General features: G+C 43.7%; 1 long non-coding RNA gene across 4 annotated transcripts in view; it reads left to right on the plus strand.

Moving 5' to 3' along the window:
• LOC130340496 (uncharacterized) overlaps positions 1-25,248 on the plus strand; it is a 42,964-nt gene that overhangs the window by 10,492 nt on the left and 7,224 nt on the right. For 2 of the 4 annotated variants that reach the window (XR_008880593.1, XR_008880595.1), the window contains 2 exons: positions 20,548-20,669; positions 24,092-24,583. This is a non-coding gene — a long non-coding RNA (uncharacterized LOC130340496). Of the gene's footprint in view, positions 1-12,968; positions 13,138-20,547; positions 20,670-22,975; positions 23,083-24,091; positions 24,584-25,248 lie in introns of those variants that run through there. The other 2 variants (XR_008880594.1, XR_008880596.1) reach the window with 2 other exon arrangements.

The following is a 25,248-nucleotide window of genomic DNA, read 5'->3' on the forward strand; positions in this document are numbered from 1 at the left end:
CATGCCCTTTGGACAGCCAAAGGACATGCTCAGAGTTTTATTAGTCTGCCACCTGCCCCTATACCTGCTGATCAATAATTGTTACTGATCAGCAATAAATGAAATAATAAATGAAATAGAGTAACGCTCCTTTCACATTGCCGTTAGTGCGGTTAGTGCAAGCAACGTATTTTCCTCCCGCTATATTCGGCCACAATAACAGGAGTTCTAACGGACGCTAGTGGAATCCCACTCAAGTGAATGGGATCCTCTTTGCCCGTTATGACTCCCGTTAGGCTCCGTTACAATAACGGACATTAAGGGCAGTTAAAGTGGGGGCAAAAAAAAACAATGTCCGTTTGTAACGGAACCACTTACATAGTGTGAAAGAAGCCTAAGGGGGAGATTTATCAAAAACTCTCTGAAGGTAAAGTCGCGGAGTTTACCATAGCAACCAATCAAATCTTTCTTTTTTAATAGGCGTCTGAAAAATGAGTCATCTGATTGGTTGCTATGGGCAACGTTTCCTCTGGACAGGTTTTGATAAATCTCCCCTATAACACTAAATTTACACACACCTTTTATACGGTTACTCTCTCCCCACATAAAAAATTAGCCCGTAGGCAGGGGCCCCATCAGGGGGGTACAACCGGTACCCGGCGCCTTTCATTTTTTGTTTTTATGGCTCCAGTGGAGCAGCCGCTATACACAGTTAGCATAATGAAGGTGCAGTTCGCAGGCACGTCCGCTGCGCTATAATCGGCATGCCCCACCATCTCAGTAGCGCTGCCTGCTGGGGAGGAGCTGAAGCGTACCGGATGAATAGGCCTAGACACCTTGGAGAAGAGCCTACCCTGAGCTGAAGGCACCCGGCCAACCGTGAGGGTACATAGTAGTATAAGCATGGGTGGGGTGGGTTCCAATGGAGTGTTGGTGTAAATACGGAATGACAGTGACAGGCAGCTGGGTCCTGGGGACTGAGGTCTGCAATTATATGGGAGCAACTGTTAGCATGTGGTTATATGGGGGTATAGTTGTCGTAGGGCCCCTCTTTGCAGACAGTTGCTCCCATATAGTTGTAGGTCAGTCCCCAGGTATGTCGCCATCTGAGAGGGGCCTACAACAACTATATTAACTAAATGAACTAACTCGTATAAATTGGGTGTACCTGTACAGCAGTATTTCCCAACCAGGGTGCCTCCAGCTGTTGCAAAACTACAACTCCCAGCATGCCCAGACTGCCTTTGGAACATGAATATGAACTATATGCCTCTGGAACTTGGAAATGAGAAATGTGGACAGGGCCAGGGAGAGACAAATGAAAGGGGTGACTGATGGCCATCATGGGAGAGGGGGGGTGGTGATTATGAATTAAGTGTGCCTAACTATGGAAATCAGAGATGTGAATAAGGCAGGGGAAAAAGAAAGGCGTGATGGCCATCATGGAGGGGGGCGGAAATGTGACACGAGGTGGAGGGGGTGGAAATGTGACACGAGGGGGGGGGGCGGAAATGTGACACGAGGGGGGGGGGGGCGGAAATGTGACACGAGGGGGGGGGGGCGCGGAAATGTGACATTGTGGAATTGACATAAAAAGGGTTGATGTGAAAAGGGGGGCTGCCCGGGCTTGCTGGGAGTTGTAGTTTTGAAACCTCTGGAGGTCCGCAGGTTGAAGACCACTGAGTGCGGAGAGTTCACTCGAGTATAAGCCGAGGGGGGTGTTTTCAGCACGAATCGTGCTGAAAAACTCGGCTTATACTTGAGTAAATAAACAGGTAAATGCCAGTGCGTCATCCACAGGTAAATGCCAGTGCGTCATCCACAGGTAAATGCCAGTGCGTCATCCACAGGTAAATGCCAGTGCGTCATCCACAGGTAAATGCCAGTGCGTCATCCACAGGTAAATGCCAGTGCGTCATCCACAGGTAAATGCCAGTGCGTCATCCACAGGTAAATGCCAGTGCGTCATCCACAGGTAAATGCCAGTGCGTCATCCACAGGTAAATGCCAGTGCGTCATCCACAGGTAAATGCCAGTGCGTCATCCACAGGTAAATGCCAGTGCGTCATCCACAGGTAAATGCCAGTGCGTCATCCACAGGTAAATGCCAGTGCGTCATCCACAGGTAAATGCCAGTGCGTCATCCACAGGTAAATGCCAGTGCGTCATCCACAGGTAAATGCCAGTGCGTCATCCACAGGTAAATGCCAGTGCGTCATCCACAGGTAAATGCCAGTGCGTCATCCACAGGTAAATGCCAGTGCGTCATCCACAGGTAAATGCCAGTGCGTCATCCACAGGTAAATGCCAGTGCGTCATCCACAGGTAAATGCCAGTGCGTCATCCACAGGTAAATGCCAGTGCGTCATCCACAGGTAAATGCCAGTGCGTCATCCACAGGTAAATGCCAGTGCGTCATCCACAGGTAAATGCCAGTGCGTCATCCACAGGTAAATGCCAGTGCGTCATCCACAGGTAAATGCCAGTGCGTCATCCACAGGTAAATGCCAGTGCGCCATCCACAGGTAAATGCCAGTGCGCCATCCACAGGTAAATGCCAGTGCGCCATCCACAGGTAAATGCCAGTGCGCCATCCACAGGTAAATGCCAGTGCGCCATCCACAGGTAAATGCCAGTGCGCCATCCACAGGTCCCAATTTGTCAGGATGTAATTTTCTCTACATTGTATGGCAAATTTTACGGAATATAACGTTATCGATAAATAATATTATTCTAAAGTTTTTGTTTTATTAGTTATTTGTATCCTCCCGACCTATGTGGATACTTGCATGCAGAATATTCTCTATAAAAACGTATTGAAACTATAAACAGGGTACCATCCTATGTGTATTCGGCTTAAAAAATGTGGCTCTCAAAATAAATTTCAATCGTGGTTTTGGCGAGATTTGGCTCATTTGGTAAAAAAAAGGTTGCCCACCACTGTACTAGAAGAAAAAAATGGAAAGTGGTCAATAGTCCCATCAGCACAAAAAATGCCCCTCATACATCCATGTATACAGAGAGTTATAGGAGTCAGAAAAGGAGAATTATATAAGCCTATTTGTCTTACAAAAAGTTATCATTTTTTACAAGTAGTAACATAAAACAACCTATAAATTGGGTATTATTGTAATTGTATGTACCTTAAATTAGAAATGAATGGAGGGGGCGCGGTGGCCGCATCGGCCATGGCGCACAATTCTCTCCGTGTGCCGAATAACTGGGTGCCGCACCGGAGATCGCATGGGGTCCCGCGATCTAACATCTTAGGTTTGGGGCGGAGTACCCCTTTAAGTGGTTAAGGGTATTAAATTATAAAGGTACATAAAATTACAATGGTACCCAATTGATAGGTTGTTTTATGGTACTATTTGTAAAAAATTATAACTATTTATAAGACAATAAATATCTTCTTCTGACTCCTATAACTTATTTTTCTGTATACAGGGATGTACGAGGGGCATTTTTTGTGCTGATGGGACTTTATGACACCATTATATTAACCCCTTTAAGGAATTTTTTTTTTTTTTTTGCATTTTCATTTTTCCTTCTTGCCTTCTAAAAGCCATAACACGTTACATTTTCCACTTATAGACCCATATGGGGCTTTTTTGTGCCACCAATTGTACTTTGTAATGAAATCTGTAATTTGGAGTCTATGGAAAAAAAATGTGGGGTAAAATTGAATAAAAAACACAATTTTGCAACTTTTGGGGGTTCATACGATTAAAATGGTAATTAATTCATACTAAAGTTTTACTTCATGGTTCAAAAAAATATATATAGTTCCTAGAGTTGGGGAGGACTTGGGTGTGGAGTAGAGACTGGCCCTAGTGGGGGGAATCAGAGGTGGGCCCCTGGGGTGGGGGGGGCCTAGGCCTTGATCAGTGTAAGGGGCCCCCAAATTTCTGACAGCAGCCCTGAGCATAGGGCACTGTTATCCAAACAGGGAGCCTCCAGCTGTTGCAAAACTATAACTCCCAGCATGGCCAGAAAGCCTTTGATGGTCCAGGCATGCTGGGAGTTGTAGTTTAGCAAAAGCTGGATTCTCCCTCTTTGGGTACCACCACCCTATGGGCTATTTAAATTTTCTTATGGGGAGGTACTGTTTTACCCACCAAACCCCCCCATGATCCAGTGATAAGGTGTCCTCTAGAACAGTGGTTCTTAACCTTTTTAGCGACTGTACCCACAAAGGCTGAAAGCATGTCTGCGGGTACTCCTCATGCGGAACTTGCGCGCGAGGGGTACCCGTGGACAAAAGGCGTGTGCTTTCCTTTATACTAATGCGATACTTAATCCCCTTGTTCCATTATTCCCCCCCTCCCTCTGATGCCCTTTTGCCATTATCCCCCTTCATCTTAAGCTGCTTTCACACTATAAAATTCATCCGTTTTAAAGATCCGTTTGATGTTCCGTTATGAAAACCCAGAAAATCGGCCATTAAACGTCCTTTAGAAAATCCCATACATCTGTTGTAAAAATCCCATAGACTATAATGGGATTTTCTATGATCCGTTTCAATCCGTTATAGTCTGTTATTAATAATGGACATTATTTTGTAACAGGAGAATGAACGGAAGAACTAGTGCATGCACTATTTCTCCCGTTACTATCTTCAGTCACAAAATAACGGACTATAACTGATAAAAACGGGATCATGTAAAAATCCCATAGACTATAATGGGATTTTCTAACGGACGTTTAATGGCAGCTTTTCAGGGTTTTCATAACGGAACATCAAACAGATCTTTAAAACGGATGAATTTTATAGTGTGAAAGCAGCTTAAGATGGAGGGGGATAATGGCAAAAGGGCATCAGATGGAGGGGGGAATAATGGCAAAAGTGGATTAAGGGGGATTAATCACACCCTATATTAATCCCCTTGTGCTTTTATTATCAGATATGGCAAAAAGGGAAACGGAGGGGGGGGGTAATCAAATTTAGTGACTATTTTTTTTTTTTACACTTTTTTTTTTATAGCACACGGGCATTAGGATAGAGGGGGGAGGGATAATGGCACAAGGGGGTCAGAGGGAGTGAGGATAGTCATCACCCCCCTCCATATTATTCCCCTTGTAACCGTACGGACCTACAGAATAAAGATATGGTGTCATTTTTACAGGAAAGCGTACTGTATAGAATCGGAAGCCCCAAAAGTTACAAAATGGGTTGCTTTTTTTTTTTTTTTTTTTTTTTTTTTTTTTTTTTTTTTTTGTCAGTTTTGCCTCACAAATATAAATTTTTCTGGTTTTGCGATTAAAAAGTTTTGTCATTAAAAAGTACAATTGGTGGCGCAAAAAATAAGCCCGCATATTGATCTGTAGGTGCAAAATTGAAAGTGTTAATATTTTTAGAAGGTGATGAGCAAAAAACGAAAATGCAAAAACTGAAAAACTGTGGGGTTAAAATGACTTGGGTGCCATGGTTTTTGCATGGAGAAGTAGAGAAAATTCTGCAATGTGAACATAGCCGTAGCCTACGTTCACACAGCGGAAGGTCCGTGCGGAATTCCGCATAAATATTCTGCATCGCACAACAATCGCCCCTGCAGCATCTACTGCGGAAATCCTTATTCTGACGCCAGTAACAACATTGAACCTGTTCTGTTCTCGTGGATTCCGCTCAGAAATGCATTGCTGTCTGAGGCGGAGCATTTGTGAGCAGTTCTAGCGTGTTCTGCCAGTGCTCCACTGTGTGGAATGTCTGTATGGACATTTTCCGTGCAGAAATTCCTGTGTGAACATGGCCATAGGGGGAGATTTGTCAAACCTTGTGCAGGAGCAGTTGCCCATAGCAACCAACTGGATTTCAGCTTTTATTTTTAGAAAGGCTTTAAAAAAAAAATGAAAGCTGGAATCTGGTTATCATGGTCAGCTGTTCCTCTGCACAAGATTTGAAAAATGTACACTGCTGTCTGGCTGAGCTCACTCTGCGCTATTCCATATAACATATGTTTTATTTGCGTAACTTATAAGGCATCAGCATTTTCTACCTTTAGACGCCGTGATCAATGCTGATCATGCGTTTTAAGGGTTAATGAGCTGCGGGATTGCTTCTGATAATAGCCGTCTCTCACCGCTTATGAAATGGGCACAGCTCCTGCACTTCATGGCCATGTAACGGTTAAACCCTTGGGGGCGAAGCCCATTATGACTAAGGACGGGAACATTTCTTTTTTCAAATCTGACCTCTATCACTTTAAGCATTAATAACTCTGGGATGCTTTTACTTATAAACTTGATTCCGAGATTGTTTTACGTGACATATTCTACTTTGTTAGTGGTAAATTTTCGTTGATACTTGCATCATTTCTTGGTGAAAAATTCCAAAATTTGATGAGAAAATTGGAAATTTAGCATTTTTCCAACCTTGAAGCTCTCGGCTTGTAAGTAAAATAGACATTGCAAATAAATTATATAATGATTCACATATACAATATGTCCACTTTGCTTTATTAAGTTGACATTTTTATTACTTTTGGAAGACATCAGAGGGCTTCAAACTTCAGCAGCAATTTTCAAATTTTTCACACAATTTTGAAAATCAGAATTTTTGAAGGACTAGTTCAGTTTTGAAGTGGATTTGAAGGGCCTTCATATGAGAAATACCCCACAAATGACCCAATTATAAAAACTGCACCCCCTCAAAGTAGTCAAAATTACTTTCAGAAAGTTTAACCCTTTAGGTGTTTCACAGGAATAGCAGCAAAGTGAAGGAGAAAATTCAAAATCAGGGGTCCAGTGAGCCTTAACTCCACACAGTTGTTTGACAACTTTTCGTTCAAGTTGGATGTGTAAATGAAGAAAATGCTTTTTTCACTAAAGTACAGTTTTTTCCCTCCAAATTTACAATTTTTACAAAGGGTAATGGGAGAAAATGCCCCCCAAAATTTGTAACCCCGTCTCTTCTGAGTATGGAAATACCCCATGTTAGGATGTAAAATGCTCTGCGTGCAAACTGCAATGCTCAGAAGAGGAGTCACAGTTGGCTTTTGGAAAGCAAATTTTGCTGAAAAGGTTTTTAGGGGGCATGTCTCATTTAGGAAGCCCTTATGGGGCCAGAACAGCAAAAAAAAAACACATGGCATACTATTTTGGAAACTACACCCCTCAAGGAACGTAACAAAGGGTACAGGGAGCCTTAACACCTCACAGGTGTTTGCCGACTTTTTGTTAGTCGGATGTGTAAATGAAGAAAAACATTTTTTTTTCCCCCAAATTTACATTTTTAACACGGGGTAAGAGAAGAAAATGCTCCCCAAAATTTGTAACCCCATTTCTTCTGTATATGGATATACCCCATGTGTGGACTAAAAGTGCTCTGCTGGCGCACTACAAGTGCTCTGCTGGCGCACTACACTCAATTGTTCTGGCACTATGGGGGCTTTGTAAACACACGTGGCCTTCAATTCCAGACAAAATTTCTCTCCAAAATCCCAATGGTGCTCCTTCTCTTCTGAGAATTGTAGTGCACCCGCAGAGCACTTTACATCCACATATGGGTTATGTTCTTACTCAGAAGAAAGGGGGTTACAATTTTTTTTTTTTTTTGGGGGGGGGCTTTTTTCCAATTTTCCCTTGTGAAAATGAAAAATTTAGGGCAACTCCAGCATTTTAGTGAAAAAAAGTTTTCTTTTTCCCATCCAACTTTAATGAAAATTCGTCAAACATCTGTGGGGTGTTAAGGCTCACTGTGTAATTTCCAAAATGAGGTCACACGTGGGTATTTTTTTGTGGTTGTCAGAACCGCTGTAAAATCAGCCACCCCTGTGCAAATCACCAATTTAGGCCTCAAATATACATAGTGCGCTCTCACTCCTGAGCCTTGTGCGTCTGCAGAGCATTTTACGCCCACATATGGGGTATTTCCATACTCGGGAGAAATTGCGTTACAAATTTTGGGGGTATTTTCTTCCTAGCAACACCAGCATGTTAGTGTAAAAAAAATTGAAAAAAATTACACTAACAGGCTGGTGTGGACCCCAACTTTTCCTTTTCATAAGGGGTAAAAGGAGATAAAGCCCCCAAAATTTGTAGTGCAATTGTTCCCAACTACAGAAATACCCCATATGTGGCCCTAAACTGTTTCCTTGAAATACAACAGGGCTCCAAAGTGTGAGAGCGCCATGCGCATTTGAGGACTAAATTAGGGATTTCATAGGGTTTGACATAGGGGTGTTCTACGCCAGTGATTCCCAAACAGGGTACCTCCAGCTGTTGCTAAACTCCCAGCATGCTTGGACAGGCAGTGGCTGTCCGGAAATGCTGGGAATTGTTGTTTTGCTACAGCTGGAGGCTCCATTTTGGAAACACTGCTGTACGATACGTTTTTATTATGAGGGGGGGGGGACAGTGTAAGGGGGTGTATATGTAGTGTTTTACCCTTTATTTTGTGGTAGTGTAGTGTTTTTATGGCGGGTTTACGGTTAGTGTCCCGCTGGGAGTTCGCACTGCGGTGAAAAATTTGCTGCAGCTCAAACTTGAAGCAGGATACTCACTGTAAATCTGCCCATGTGAATGTACCCTGTACATTTACATGGGGGGGGATACTACAGCTGTTTCAAAACTACAACTCCCAGCATGTAGTGATAGACCGTGCATGCTGGGAATTGTACTTTTGCCACAGCTGGAGACACACTGGTTGGAAAACATTCAGTTAGGTTCTGTTACCTAACTCAGTATTTTCTAACCAGCAATCAGCTGTCTGGTCATGCTGGGAGTTGTAGTTTTGCAACATCTGGATGGCTACAGTTTAGAGACCACTGTATAGTGGTCTCAAACTGTAGCCCTCCAGATGTTGCTAGGCAACTCACCAGCTTCTGTAGTCTGCACGTCATTGCCGCACCAGGGAGCCGCCTGTTATCACCGCCCACATAGGATCTCGGGACCCCCCCCCCCCCGGGCATTGGCACGGATGCCTGCTGAATGATTTCAGCAGGCATCCCGTTCCGATCACCACCCGGTGATTTGCAGTGATCGGAAATGCAGAGGGCGTGTAGGTACCGCCCTCTGTCCTTAAGTGACGTGGGCGTATACTTAAGTGACGTGGGCGTATACATACGCCCTCTGTCCCCCAACAAGTTAACATATAGGTTTTATACACTTGAAAAGAAAAATATATATATGCTTACGGAAGCAAAAATTGCATATTTTTTTCTGTTAAGGACCAAGGGACCAGGTACGCATTTGCTCCCTGGTACTTAAGGACCAAGGGCGTACCTGTACGCCCGCGGGAATTTTGGGGACCAGACCGGGGTGACTGCTGATATTGATCAGTAGGCACCCCGCACAGATGTCCAGGGGCGGGGGGGGGGGGGGTCATCAGACCTCCCCATGTCGGCGATCTGCGCAAATGGTAAGTGAATTCCCACTTGCGATTTGCGCGATTACGGGTCTATGGTGACCTGGTGACCCCGAAAATAAGGGGATCGCGCTTGTCCAAGACACCCACGATCCCCCTGAAGGGATAGGAGTGAGGTGGCAGGGGTGCCACCCCTCCTATCCCTGATATTGGTGGTCTAGATGCGACCACCAATAGATCGGGGGCGGGGGGGTTAACTTTCGTTTTCCCCGTTCTGTCCACCCACAATAGGCGGGGCAGGACGGGGAAACAAAGGGGACCGGCGCTGAAGATCCACTTACCCTGCGGGCGAGGCTGCGGGCGACTATCGGTGTCGGAGATCGGTGCGTGAGGCATGTCATGCGGCAGAAGAGGACAGCTCCCTGGATCTGATGGAAGCCGGTAAGTTGCTTAGCAACATCTAGGGGACTACAGTTTGAGACCATTATACAGTGGTCTCTACACTGTTACCATCCAGATGTTGCAAAACTACAACTCCCAGCATGCCCAGACAGCTGTCATGCTGGGATTTTTAGTTTTGCAACAGCTGGAGGGGTCACAGTTTAGAGATCACTGTGCTGTGAACTGTGGCCCTCTAGATCTTGCAAAACTACAACTCCCAGCATGCCCACATAGCAGTTTGCTGTCTGGGCATGCTGGCATTTGTAGTTTTGCAACATCTGGAGGCCCACAGTTTGGAAATCACTGTGCAGTCGTCTCTAAACTGTAGACCTCCAGATGTTGCAAAACAGCTGTCTCAGCATGCTGGGAGTTGTAGTTGCGTACCTCTAGCAGTTGTGTAACTAAATCTCCCAGCATGCACTTTGACTATCAGTACATGCAAGTATTTGTAGTTTTGACACAGCTGGAGGCACACTGGTTGGAAAATACTGAGTTAGGTAACAGAACCTAACTGAAGGTTATCCATCCAGTGTGCCTCCAGCTGTTGCAAAAGTACAACTCCCAGCATGCATGGTCTGTCAGTGCATGCTGGGAGTTGTAGTTTTAAAAAAGCTGGAGGTTTGCCCCCCCCCCCATGTGAACGTACAGGGTACATTCACATGGACGGGTTTACAGTAAGTTTCCTGCTTAAAGTATGTGCTGCGGCAAATTTTTTGCCGCAGTGCAAACTCCTAGCGGTAAGCTCACTGTAACCCGCCAGTGCAAATGTACCCTAAAACACTACACGAACACATAATAAAGGGTAAAACACTACATATACACCCCCTTACACTGTTCCTCCCCAATAAAAAATGAAAAACGTATTGTTCAGCAGTGTTTCCAAAACGGAGCCTCCAGCTGTTGCAAAACAACTCCTCCCAGCATTTCCGGACAGCCATTGACTGTCCAGGCATGCTGGGAGTTTAGCAACAGCTGGAGACACCCTGTTTGGGAATCACTGCCGTAGAATACCCCTATGTCCACCCCTATGCAATCCCTAATTTAGTCCTCAAATGCGCATGGCGCTCACTTCGGAGCCCTGTCGTATTTCAAGGAAACAGTTTAGTGCAATATATGGGGTATTTCCGTACCCGGGAGAAATTGCACTACAAATTTTGGGGGTATTTTTCTCCTTTAACCCCTTATGAAAAGGAAAAGTTGGTCTACACCAGCCTGTTAGTGTAAAAAAAAGAATTTTTACATTAACATGCTATGCTGGTGTTGCCCTTTACTTTTTATTTTCACAAGAGGTAAAAGGGAAAAAAAGACCCCCAAAATTTGTAATGCAATTTCTCCTGATTACGGAAATGCCCCATATGTGGGCGTAAAATTCTCTGCTGGCGCACAACAAGGCTCAGGAGTGAGAGCGCACCATGTACATTTGAGGCCTAAATTGGTGATTTGCACAGGGGTGGCTGATTTTACAGCGGTTCTGCCATAAATGCAAAAAATACCCACATGTGATCCTATTTTGGAAATTACACCCCTCACGGAATGTAACAAGGGGTATAGTGAGCCATAAAATAAAATTTCACTAAAATGCTAGTTACCCAAAATTTTTCATTTTCACAAGGGAAAATAGGAAAAAAGCCCCCCACAATTTGTAACCCCATTTCTTCTGAGTATATAAATACCCCATATGTGGATGTAAAGTGCTTTGTGGGCGAACTGCAATGATCAGAAGAGGAGCGCCATTGGGAATTTGATGAGAAAATTTGTCCGGAATTGAAGGCCACGTGTGTTTACAATGTGCCAGAACAATGGACCCCTCCCACATGTGACCCCATTTTGGAAACTACACCCCTCACGTAATGTAATAAGGGGTACAGTGAGCATTTGCGCCCCACAGGTGTCTGACAGTTTTCTGGAACAGTGGTCCGTGAAAAGAAAAAATTTAATTTTGCATTTGCTCAGCCCACTGTTCCAAAGATCTGTCAAACTCCAGTGGAGTTGAAATACTCACTGCACCTCTTATTAAATTCTGAGGGGTGTAGTTTCCAAAATGGGGTCACATGTGGGGGGGGGTCCACTGTTCTGGCACCACTGGGGGCTTTGTAAACGAACATGGCCCCTGACTTCCATTCCAAACAAATTCTTTCCAAAAGCTCAATGGCGCTCCTCCTCTTGAGCATTGTAGTGCGCCAGCAGAGCACTTGAAGTCCACACATGGGGTATTTCCATACTCAGAAGAAATGGGGTTACAAATTTTTGTTTTTAATTGTTTTTTGGGGGAAAAAACTGCATTTTAGTGATTTTTTTTTCTCATTAACACATCCAACTTTAACAAAAAGTCGTGAAATACCTGTGAGGTGTTAAGGCTCTCTGTACCCCTTGTTACGTTCCTTGAGGGGTGTAGTTTCCAAAATAGTATGCATGTGTTTTTTTGTTTTTTTGCAGTTCTGGCACCATAGGGGCTTCCTAAATGTGACATGTCCCCCAAAAACCATTTCTGCAAAATTTGCTTTCAAAAAGCCAAATGTGACTCCCTCTTCTGAGCATTATAGTTTGCCCGCATAGCAATTTACATCATAACATGGGGTGTTTCCATGCTCAAGAGATGGGGTTACAAATTTTGGGGGGCATTTTCTCCATTGCCTTTTATAAAAATGGTAGATTTGGGGAAAAAACTGCACTTTAGTGAGAATTTTTTTTTTTCATTTACACATCTGACTTTAAGGAAAAGTCATCAAACACCTGTGGGGTGTTAAGGCTCACTGGACCCCTTGTTAAGTGCCTTGAGGGGTGTAGTTTCCAAAATGGTATGACATGTGGGGGGTTTTCTGCTGTTCTGGCACCGTAGGGGCTTCCTAAATGTGACATGCCCCCCAAAAACCATTTCAGAAAAATTCACTCTCCAAATTCCCATTGTCGCACCTTCCTTTCTGAGCCCTCTACTGCGCCCGCTGAACACTTGACATACACATATGAGATTTCCTTACTCGAGAGAAATTGGGTTACAAATTTTGAGAGGATTTTTCTCCTTTTACCTCTTGTAAAAATTAAAAAACTGGGTCTACAAGAACATAAGTGTATAAAATGAAGATTTTGAATTTTCTCTATTTGGCTGTTATTCCTGTGAAACGCCTAAAGGAGGGTTGGACCTGAGGAAGAGGGGAGCCTGTCCCTTTGTAAAGCGTAGTCCCTTGTACATGTTCTGAATAAAGTATGTTCTTACTTACCATCGGCTTCTGAAATTCTACTCTGCCGCACTAGTGAGCGCCACTACAGGTTTGCTTCTTCATTGCCATTATATCTTCCACGTTGACCGTCCTGTGAGACGGGAGGATCCAGGCTGCACACCGTGACCACCGACCCACACCAGCTGGGCTCCCAAAGCAACCACAGATGTTATGCTCTTAGAATAACATTACCAGGTGAGCACATTCTATTGTGATACCCTACTCCTTTGTTGGTTAGGATAACGGCACAGATATGGGCGCATTGTCCTTTTTTGTTTATCATACTCCACCTAAAGCGTTAACGCACTTACTGAATGTCATTTTGAATACTTTGAGGGGTGCAGTTTTTATAATGGGGTCATTTGTGGGGTATTTCTAATGGGAAGACCATTCAAATCCACTTCAAACCTGAACTGGTACATGAAGAAAAATTCCGATTTTGAAAATGTTGTGAAAAATTGGAAAATTGCTGCTATACTTTGAAGCCCTTTGATGTCTTCCAAAAGTAAAAACATGTCACCTTTATGATGCAAACAGGAAGTAGACATATCGTATTTGTGAATCAATATATAATTTATTTGGAATATCCATTTTCCTTATAAGCAGAGAGCTTCAAAGTTTGAAAAATGCAAAATTTTCTATTTTTTCATCAAATTTGGGAATTTTTCACCAAGAAATGATGCAAGTATCGACAAAATTTTACCACTAGCATAAAGTAGAATGTCATGAAAAAAAATATCTCGGAATTAGAATGAAAGGTAAAAGTATCCCAGAGTTATTAATGCTTAAAGTGACAGTGGTCAGATGTGCAAAAAACGCTCTGGTCCTACACTGAAAATTGGCCTGGTCCTTAAGGGGTTAAGAACCAAGCCCATTTTCACCTAAACCCCTTAAGGACCAGGGGGTTTTCAGTTTCTGCACTTTTGTTTTTCCTCCTTACCTTTAAAAAAATCATAACCCTTTTAATTTTGCTCCTAAAAATCCATATGATGGCTTATATTTTTGCGCCACCAATTCTACTTTGTAATGACATCAGTTATTTTACCCAAAAATCTACGGCGAAATGCAAAAAAATCATTGAGACAAAATTGAAACAAAAAACGCCTTTTTGTAAATTTTGGGGACTTCTGTTTCTACGCAGTAAATTTTTCGGTAAAAATGACACCTTTTCTTTATTCTGTAGGTCCATACGATTAAAATGATACCCTACATATAGCGGTTTGATTTTGTCGTACTTCTGAAAAAAATAACTACATGCAGGAAAATGTATACGTTAAAATTTGTCACTTTCTGACCCCTATAACTTTATTATCTTAACGCGTATGGGGCGGTATGAGGACTAATTTTTTGGTCTGTGATCTGAAGTTTTTAGCGGTACTTGATCACTTTTTATTCATTTTTTCCTGATATAAAAAGTGACCAAAAATACACAATTTTGGACTTTTGAATTTTTTTGCGCGTACGCCATTGACAGTGTGGTTTAATTAATTATATATTTTTATAATTCGTACATTTCCACACGCGGTGATATCACATATATTTATTTACAGTTTTTTTTATGGGAAAAGGGGGTGATTCAGACTTTTATTAGGGGAGGTGTTAAATGATCTTTATTCACTTTTTTTTTTCCACTTTTTTTTTTTGCAATGTTATAGCTCCCATAGGGACCTATAACACTGCACACACTGATCTATTACAGATCACTGGTTTCTCATAAGAAACCAGTGATCAATGATTCTGCCGCCTGACAGCTCATGCCTAGATCTCAGGCACTGAGCAGTCATTCGGCAATCGGACACCAGGAGGCAAGGTACGAGACCCTCCTTGTGTCTAATAGCTGTTTGGGACGCCGCGATTTCACCACGGCGATCCCGAACAGCTCCCTGAGCTAACGGCATGGTTTCACTTTAGACGCAGCGTTCAACTTTGAACGCCGCGTCTAAAGGGTTAAAAGCGTGCAGCACCGCGATCACTGCCACGTGCTATTAGCCACGGGTCCCGGCCGTTGTTAGAGGCCAGGCTTGACCCGCTATGACGTTATAGAAAGGGAAAGGACTCAGGATGTACCGGTACGTCCTTGGTCCTTAAGGGGTTAAGGACCAGGCCGATTTTATGTTTGCGTTTGCGTTTTTCCTCCTCGCCTTCTAAAATCCATAACTCTTTTTTATATTTCCATCTACAGACCCATATAAGGGCTTGTTTTTTGCGTGACCAATTGTACTTTGTAATGAAACCTCTCATTTTACCATAAAATGTACGGCGAACCCAGGAAATTTTAATGAAAACCCAAATTTTGCACATTTCGGAGGGGTTCGTTTTCAGTGTACAATTTACGGTAAAAATTATGTGTTGGTCAATATGATTAAAATGATACCCATGGCTAGATACTTTTAGATTTTTTTTTTAAGCGTACAAAAATAAAAAAAACTTTTTGTTCAAAATCAGTAATCTAAAATCGCCCTATTTTGACCACCTATAACTTTTTAATTTTTCCGTATATAGGGCGGTATGAGGGCTCATTTTTTGCGCCATCATCTACTTTTTTAAGATACCACATTTGCATATATAAAACTTTTAAATCATTTAATTTTTCTTTTAAATAAAATGCGACAAAAAAGCATAATTTTTGGACTTTTTTTTTAATTTACGTTTACGCCATTCACCGTACGGGACCATTAACATTATATTTTGATAGTTCGGACATTTACGCATGCGGCAATACCAAATATATAAAAAAAAAGTTTTCGCCTTTTGAGGGTAAAATGGGGGAAAAACTGACAATTTTCATTTTTATTGGGGGAGGGGATTTTTCACTTTTTTTAAATTTTATTTTTACATTTTTCAACTTTTTTTTTTTTACACTTTTTATGTCCCCAAAGGGGACTATCTATAGCAATCCTTTGATTGCTAATACTGTGCAGTGCCATCGGTGATCTTCTGCTCTGGTCTGCTCGATCTCAGACCAGAGCAGAAGACTCCGGGAGACGGCCGGAGCCAGGTGAGGGGACCTCTGGCCGCCATGCTGGATGATCGGATCGCCGCGGCAGCGCTGCGGGTGATCCGATCATCCATTCCATGTACCGCAATGCCGCAGATGCCGTGATCTGTATTGATCACGGCATCTGAGGGGTTAATGGCGGACATCCGTGCGATCACGGATATCGGCCATTACGGGCCGTGTATGATGCGAGCACCGTTCCGATGCTCCCGCTCATACACAGGGCGTAAATGTACATCCTGGTGTGGGACGTACATTTACTTCCGTGGTCGTTAAGGGGGTTAAATATAATATAAACAGGAAACCTAATATAATAATGTTTAATAACGTATTAAATGGAAATAAAATCTGTAAATGGATGCAGCTGTAATGGGTGGGTTCACACTGCACTTTTGTTTGTGCATCATGTAAATGTTTAACCCCTTTATGACCTAGGGTTTTTCAGTTTTTGCACAATTTTTTTCCTCCTTACCTTTAAAAAAACGTAACGTTTTAAATTTTGCACCTAAAAATCCATATGATGGCTTATTTTTTGCACCACCAATTCTACTCTAATCAGTCATTTTACCCAAAAATCTACTGTGAAATGGAAAAAAAAATCATTATGTGACAAAATTGAAGAAAAAACACCATTTTGTAACTTTTGGGGCTTCAGTTTCTATGCAGTAAATTTTTCGGTAAAAAAATGACACTTTATCTTTATTCTGTAGGTCCATATGATTAAAATGATTCCCTACTTATATGTTTGATTTTGTTGTACTTATGGAAAAAATCATAACTACATTAAGGAAAATGTATACGTTTAAAATTGTCATGTTCCCACCCCCTATAACTTTTTTTTATTTTTCCATGTACGGGGCGGTATGAGGGCTAATTTTTGCGCCCTGATCTGACGTTTTTAATTTTTGCAATGATCGGACTTTGTGATAGCTTTTTATAAAATTTTTCATGATTATAAAAAGTGACCAGAAATACGCCACTTTGGAATTTTTTTGCACGTACGCCATTGACTGTTTAATAAACTATTTCCTCACGTGGCCATATCACATGGTTATTTCTATTTATTTTTTTAAGGGAAAGGGGGGGGGATTCAAACTTTTATTAGGGAAGGGGTTAACTGATCTTTAATCATTTTTTATTTTTTTTTATTTTCACTTATTTTTTTTTGCAATGTTATAGCTCCCATAGGGGGCTATAAAACTGCACACACTGATCTTTTACATTGATCACGGTTTCTCATAGGAAACCACTGATCGATGATTCTGCCGCTTGACTGCTCGTGCCTGGATCTCAGGCAATGAGCAGTCATTCAGCGATTGGACAGCATGGAGGCAAGTAAGGACCCTCCGGCTGTCCTGTAAGCTGTCGGTATGCCGCGATTTCACCGTGGCGATCCCGATCAGCTCCCTGAGCTAACTGGCAACGTTTTTGTTTCACTTTAGATGCGGCCATCAACTTTTGCGCGCTATTAGCCATGGGTCCCGGCCGTGGCTAGGTGCCGGGCCCCACCCGCTATGATGGAGTGGCCCCGTGTTATAGAATGGGAGCCGACCCATGACGTACATGTATGTCATGGGTCGGGAAGGGGTTAAAGGGTTGTTCGGGTGGAAAAAAAAATATATATATATATATATTTTTTTTTTTTTCTTTTTCAAATCAACTGGTTCTAGAAAGTTAGATTTGTAAATTAACTCTATAAAAAAAATATTAATCCTTCCTGTACTTAGCTGATGTATACTACAGAGGAAGTTGAGTTGTTCTTTTGTCTGACCACAGTGCTCTCTGCTGACACCTCTGTCCATGTCAGGAACTGTCCAGAGCAGGAGAGGTTTGCTATGGGGATTTGATCCTACTCTGGACAGGTCCTGACAGATGTGAGCAGATAATGCTGTGGTCAGACAGAAAAGAACTCAAGTTAGTCTGTAGAGTAAACAGTTGATAAGTACTGGAAGGATTAAGCTTTATTGACTTGAATTTTTTTTCCACCGAAGTAGCCTTTAATACACTTAGGGCAGGGTCACACGTAATGGATCTGTAGCATATTTTACGTTGCAGATCAGTCGGAGACTAGAGTGTGCCTCCCGATTGCGGATTGCTGCTACTAGCAGACAACGCAGGCACGACAGGGACCAGCGAGTCGTTGCGAGCATGTGCAGTGTACAAAGACTTTGCGGCAGTTTTTGGCCTATCTCGAAACGGGTGGGGGGGGGGGTGTTGGAGTACACTGTGCCCGGAGGTCCCTGTGTGTCTGCTCCTGGGGGCAGATTGCTGCTAGGAGCAAACAATGGGCGCACACTCTAGGGACGGTCAATGGCGTTACCTGTGACCCTACCCTAAAAAAGGTATGCGATGGACCATAATTAATTTCCCATTGATTTCATTATTTAAAAAAGAAAGCCACTGATCTGTTCCTTTTTTTTTTTTTTTTTTTTTTTTTTTCCCTGTACACAATGGTTAAATACATTTCTGCAGATGGTTCCTATCAGTAGCCAGGACCTGAATGACTTATAGCAGGGATCCCGCCGCTGCTAGTCATTAACCCCAACCAGAAAAAATAACTCTGAAAGGGGGTGATTTCAAACTTTTATTAGGGAAGGGGTTAAATGATCAGTGCAAAAAAGTGAAAAAAAAAATTGAATGTTATAGCTCCCATAGGGGGCTATAACACTGCACACACTGATCCTTTTACAAGGATCAAAGGTTTCTCATTGGAAACCATTTATCAATGATTCTGCCGCTTGACCGCTCATGCCTGGATCTCAGGCACTTAGCTGTCGTTCGGCGATCGGACAACAGAAGGCAAGGTAAGGGACCCTCCTGCTCTCTTACAGCTGTTAGGGATGCCGCAATTTCACTGCGGCGATCCCGAACAGCCCCCTGAACTTTGAACTCCGCTTCTAAAGGGTTACTAGCGGCGCATTAGCCACTGGTCTCGGCCCGACCCACTATGACGCGGGGCTATGGCGTGGCCCCCCCCTGTTATAGAACGGGAGTGGATTTAGGGCGTACAGGTATGCCCTCAGTCCTTAAGGAGCTAAACACCATGTTAGTTAAACATTTGTGTTTTTTCTGGCATTCAGCCCCCCCCCATTTCTTCAATAGAAATCCTTGAGTCACATGATAAAAAAAAAAAATTACAATGTTAACCTGTCACGCCCCCTCCCATAGGCTTGCATTGAGGGGGCAGGTCGTCACAATATCTTGGTCCCTTTATCACCTGTCATCATCCACGGCGTGATCTTCTCTCTGTGCAGCTCATGAACAGGGGTGCTATAGGAGAGATCATGGGGGTCCCCAGCGGCTGGAACCCCACGATCAGACATCTTATCCCCTATCCTTTGGATAAGTGAGAACATGTTTAGGGGCGGAGTACCCCTCTAAGGGGTTGTAACTAGACCTTAGCAATATCGAGGACTCTATAAACAGAATGTTTCCTCATCTCCCTTCCCCACATGGCAGCGCCAATAGCACTCAACTGGCTGGTGGCAGCAGGGCACTCTCCTGCTGCCACCTCCTGAGTGTCTTCCTTGCCTCTATAACTGCCTTTTTTCTTCAGATCTCCATGTAGGTTGGGAGGGCACACAGCGACCAAGGGATAGAAAACACCCTAAGCTACCGCTCTGGCCATACTGCAGTCTTGTGGTTTTATTATGGGGTAAAAGGAGTGGAAGTGAGGAAGGTGCTACTTCTTGCCACCACTATGGGTGGCACGAGCAGCGCCACTTTCTGCGCAGGCAGCTTAGTGCTCAATTCTGAGAGAATACATCTGCACCTGGGTGTATCTAACCTCTGTACGCCACCTCTACTATTTGAGCTCACAAACATCTGACGCCAGCATGAAATTCTTGGTCACCGTGGCAAACTGGTGCCTGAGCTTTACCAAGCCCTACCCTAATGTATGAGGGTGGCGTATGTGTGTGCCTAGTGTATCCTCTACCTCTCTCCAGCTTAGTGCTGTATATAGGTTTTATTAATTCATACACGTACTATACATGGGTATACTGAGGTTTATACTGCTTTTTTCCTCAGTTATCCATAGGTATCCCACTGAGTATAGAATTCTAATGTATACTGTGACATACAGCAGATGGTGAAATTAATTTCATTGGCATCAACGGAGTCTAGTGACTCCATTTAGGCTGCATTCCCCTGATATAAAATTATTTGTCCCGTTACACTAACGTATACCAGCAGAATACAGGTCACTAGGTGATTCCGTTCTTGCCACTGACATGAATGGCATTGGCTGCTGTACACCACAGGATATCTTGGTATTCCATTCTAGGCTGATACTGAGGAATCCTCACTTTGATGTGCTCTCTCCCTTGCCATACTCCACACTGTCGGATATTGCATATGCACAACAGTAAATTATTTTTTGCTTGAAATGTTATTTAAAGGGGGTTATATGGGATTAGAAAAACATGGCTGCTTTCTTCAAAGTACGGTACCACACCTATCCATCCATTGTACAGTATCGCAATTTAGCCTCTCAGTAGGGATGAGCTGTGATAACTAAAACAATAAATCAGCCATGTTTTCTATTACTATAAATCCAAATTAAGATGGAATATCTAGATATATTTTTAAATTTTTTTTCTTATTAGCAGGAGCATTTGGTGCTGCCTCCTAACTCTGGACACACATTCCTAGGAGAGTAATACTACCAACCTCTACATCAGCCTCAGCATTACCAGATATCTACCCAGACTGGAAGGAGCTGCACTCAGTAAGTTCCAATTTCATAATTATGTAGTAGCTACTTAAGCATGGCTCGTTGCAAGGATAATGGGGAGGGGTTATCATTGTGGCACCATGTGACAGTATCTACATAACTGGGATTTTTGACCCTGGTTTTCCCCTTGGTGGTACTGCTGTAAGAGGCCCAGTTGGAAGTGTAATGTGAGGTCTAAGAAACAGTGCTCCTGTCCCTTCTCTCCTCGTCCTCACAGCTCTCTGGTGGGCAGTGGTAGGTGGATGTCCACATGTCTGCCAGTGCAGTGAAAACAGCTATTCCAGCCAAGATATCACTAAGGGCAAGCTAAGCAGCAGTCCCTGGTAGGAATACTGCTTGCTTGTCACTTTGTGCCCCCTGTTCTTTCACAGAGGCCCTGTCACCTGTCCCCCACATAGTGCCTACCACCTTCTGTATCCTTCTGCCCTATCCCCACAGAGGCTGTGCCCCATCAAGGAGAACTCACAACTTTCCTTGAAGCCAGCAGAGTCTCTGCCACCTTGTCTCTCTAACCTCCAAAGCTTATAGCAGCAGTACAAAGCTTATTCTTGTAACCATTATGCCTCTCCAATGATATTGAATAAGCCCGCAGCAGCTGTTATCCCTTAGCTGCTGCAACATAGCTTAATTATTACAGCCGCCATTAACCCTTGGCTCCTGATTGTGACTCCAAACCTTTCTATTCTGTGGATGAGTGGAAGACTGTTGTTGCCTGCCACATTCTGTCCCCCTGTTCTCTGCCCTTGAAGCCCTTTCCACCTTTCACCTTGCATCGTTATCCGTGTCCCCATCTCCCCTTCAAGACTCCCTACAACCTTCTGAGCCTCTGCCCAAGACAGCTCTAGTCACCTACTTTCCTACCTTCCTGTACCCCACACAGTACCCCTGCCACCTTCTGTACTCCATCTCCTAACAATAGTCCTTCCACCTTTCTGCCTTCTAGATCCCTAACCTCTCCTGGCTTCTGCTTCTAGCCCCCTACCCTCAAAGCTCACTCACAGAGCCACTGGCATCTTTGGACCTCCCCCAACAGAGTCCTTGCCTCCTTTTGTGTTCCACATCACTATATCCCCCCCCCCTTACAGAGGCCCTAGAACTTGCACCATCACTCGTCCAGAGCTTCTGCCATCATGTCTGTTTCATCTTCAAGGATGGGCAACAGATGTAGGGAGCTCTTTGGGGGGGGAGGGGGGCGGCAGTGGGGGTTAAGGTGCCAGAGGCTCTGTAAAGGGGGGAAGGTCTGCGACATGGTACACAAGGATTCTGGTGAAGGGAATCAGAAGGTGTCGGGGGTTCTGTGTGAGGGGGGGGTGGCCTTGTTAGGGATGGTGGCTTGAAACAGATGCTAGAGGGGGTTGGTGATTTGGAAGGTAGAAAGGTGGAAGCACTGCTGTTAGGAAAAGGGGTACAGAAAGTGATAGGAGTGCTAGGTGGGGTATAGGAAAGTGAGAAAGTAGGTGGCTAGGGCTCTACCTAGGGCAGTGGCTCAGAAGGAGGCAAGAAGTCTTGAAGGGGAGGTGGGGATATGGATTCGATGGAAGGGAGAAGTTGGTAGGGGTTCTGTTAGAGGAGGTTGGAGAAGGTGGTAGGGATACAGTGCCTTAGGGGAAAAGTACAGGAAAAGAGAATGTGACAGGGGCCATAGGGGCAGGGAGACATAAGGCGGCAGAGGGCCTGCTGGGTTCAAGGATACAGAGAGTTGCAAGCACTTCGTGATGGGATGTAGCCTCTGTAGGGGTAGGAAAAAAGGGTACAGAATGTGATAGGCACTCTGTGGGGGAAAGGTGAAAGGGAATCTGTGCAATAACAGAGAGGCACAAAGTAACAGGCAAGCAGTCTTCCTACCAGAGACCGCTGCTTAGCCTGTCCTCAGTGATACCTTGGCTAAAACTGCGGTCTTCACTGCACTGGCAGACTTCTGTTAAAGAAGGCACATCGCGTTCGTGTGAAGACAAGAAGTGAAGGAGCAGAAGTAGCTAACAACTAGCAAGGGTGAGCACTGTTAAGGCCTTATGTAGGCCTTAGTCTGTAGAAAGCAGTCTTTCATATTTGATGATTTGGTGTGATGTCTATCCATATAAAACACTTAAACTGTGGGTTGCTCGCCATTATAGCTTTTTAAACTTAAATTGGCTAACTGATGCTGATTGTTTCCACATTTACGTTTCTGATTCTTTTTTTCTAGCTCTGTCTTTGATTACATTTTTTTCTCCTCTACTTCTATATCTTTGGTTCTAGCGATTGGCATATGAACTATACTCACAGGTGTTTCTATAACTTACTGAGTTTGCCCCTTTTAGCCCTTGTAGGTATGAAATGTTTATTCTACTGCTTGTTGTGGATCTAAGAACCACCCTAAACTTCCCCTCTTACTGTACTGAACATGACATCTAGTCATTATCATATGGTAAGGCCATAGGTTTTTACGTTTTTTCTTTTTCCCCTAAAGAATGGCAGTACACTTGAAAGGCATATGCCCTGGTTCATAACCTTTTACCCTATTCAGTTACCAGACATATACCTCTACTGAGATGCTACCAGAATGTGTGTTTTACTGAGCAGTATAACAACCTTTTATAATGCTTAATAGCAAAATGGCAGTTTGTTAGAAACGTTATCAGAATGCCACCATGTGGAAGTAGCTATAACTAACCCTAAATATTGATGCAGTGCATTACTGCTTCAGTGCTGGCATCATCCAGAGAAGTAGGATTTATGTAGTTCTGTCAGGATAGTCAGTAGCTACCTAAGCATGACTTATTGCACTGGTAACCTAGGGGGTTTCAGTGTGGCACCATGTGGAAGAAGCTAAAATTAGAGTAGCAGGACTTTATGATCTTATTGTGCCCAGGATGCAAAAAGTAAAAAAAAACTTGCTTACCTTCCACCGTTGTGCCACTAGCTCTTTGGTCGTCCGGTTCCCGTCTTTTTCCTGCTTTTGTGTGCACAGATCGTCAAACTGAGGTCAGTGTATTGCTGGCCGCTGCGATGTCCTGCCTTGGCCCTTGATAGGCTGAGTGCAGTGTCAGGGCCTGTTGTGTTAAGTGTAGGGTCATGTAACAGGCCCTGACCCTGCGCTCAGCCTATCACCGACCGAGGCAGGACATCACTGCAACCAGCGATACACTGACCAGTGTGACTATCTGTACACACGGAAGTAGGAAGAAGACAGACCAAAGGTGAAGGTGGAAGGAGAGTTATCTTTTTTTATAATTTTTTTACTTTTTGCAGCCCAGGCACAATAGGATCCTAAAGTTCTTCTACACTACTCCTTTAAGCCTAAATAATCAGCTAATTATTGATGTATATTACTAAACCAATAATGGGTAGTGTGTAGGTTGAAATAGCCAATCTTATGATCACCCCTCCTGGATTCAACAGGTATTTCAATTTACTTACTGTTTTTTTTCTTGTAGGTATGAGATGTTGATTCTACTGCCTGATGTGGATTTTTGAAGAGCCTTAAACAACTTATTCGCCTAAGAGCGTTCCCACAATATCCTTAATTTTAGAAGTGTTCTCACTCATCTTTACTTGCTACTGCTGTGCAGTTTTCACTGTATGAAAAGCCCTCCCACTGTACTGCCCAGTCTCTCTACAGTGATTATGATGATCCTGTCCATAACAAGGCTGATAATGGAGGAACATGTGACATACATATAACTCTTCATACTCCGTAGGCATATACAGGTGCAGTGGAGTCACATACTACTCCATACTTGGCCAAATTATGGATATGATTGCCATAGTCACTAAAGATAAGGACGAGGTAGAATGGGGCAGGACTTGTTGAATAGTAAAAACACAGCACAGCAGGAGCAAGTGACTGAGTGATGATACTTTACAATTATAGCACTTATACATACATCCAATCGGCAAAGAGACCTGCATCTGGCCATAATCGCATGGTAAGTCCTTACTATTAAAGAAGAATGGCAGTACGAAGCTATTCCATTATCACTTGAAGGCATAACGGTTCATAAGCCCCCCCTTATGGATCCAAACCTTTCTGTGCTGGTGGACCAGTGATAGACTGCTTTATTTTTTTGTATTATTAAAGGAGCTTAACTTCAAAATGTATTGGATATAAGCAATGTGTTAGCTTGCTTTAGACTAACTCACTTAGTTCTATAGTTTACTTACCACAGCAGTACAAAGCTATTCCATTATCACTTGAAGGCATAACGATTCATAAGCCCCCCCTCTTGTGGATCCAAACCTTCTTGTGCTGGTGGACCAGTGGTAGACTGCTGTTTATAGTTCACAGAGCTCGTATTGGCAATTAGCAGTGTGTTAGTCTAGAGCAGTGGTCGGCAAGTCGCTCTTTAGACACTTTAATGTGGCTCTTTAGTGTGCCGCGCCCGCTCCCCTCCCTCCTCTCGGGCGGCCGCCCCAAAAGTCAGGACTCTACAGCTAGCCTCTGTCAGTGCGCGCCCTGTGTGCAGCCCTGGCGGTTGGCTCCAGTCGGGTCATGTGGTATAGGGGGGCGTGACTTTCTGTGTGGCGCCACGGCGGCGAGGCAGCATCCTCTGCCGCCCTCAGAAGACTGTGCCTCCCAAATCAGCAGCGTGTC

Source organism: Hyla sarda, unplaced genomic scaffold (genome assembly GCF_029499605.1).
Source record: "Hyla sarda isolate aHylSar1 unplaced genomic scaffold, aHylSar1.hap1 scaffold_593, whole genome shotgun sequence".
In the NCBI taxonomy this organism is placed as follows: domain Eukaryota; kingdom Metazoa; phylum Chordata; class Amphibia; order Anura; family Hylidae; genus Hyla; species Hyla sarda.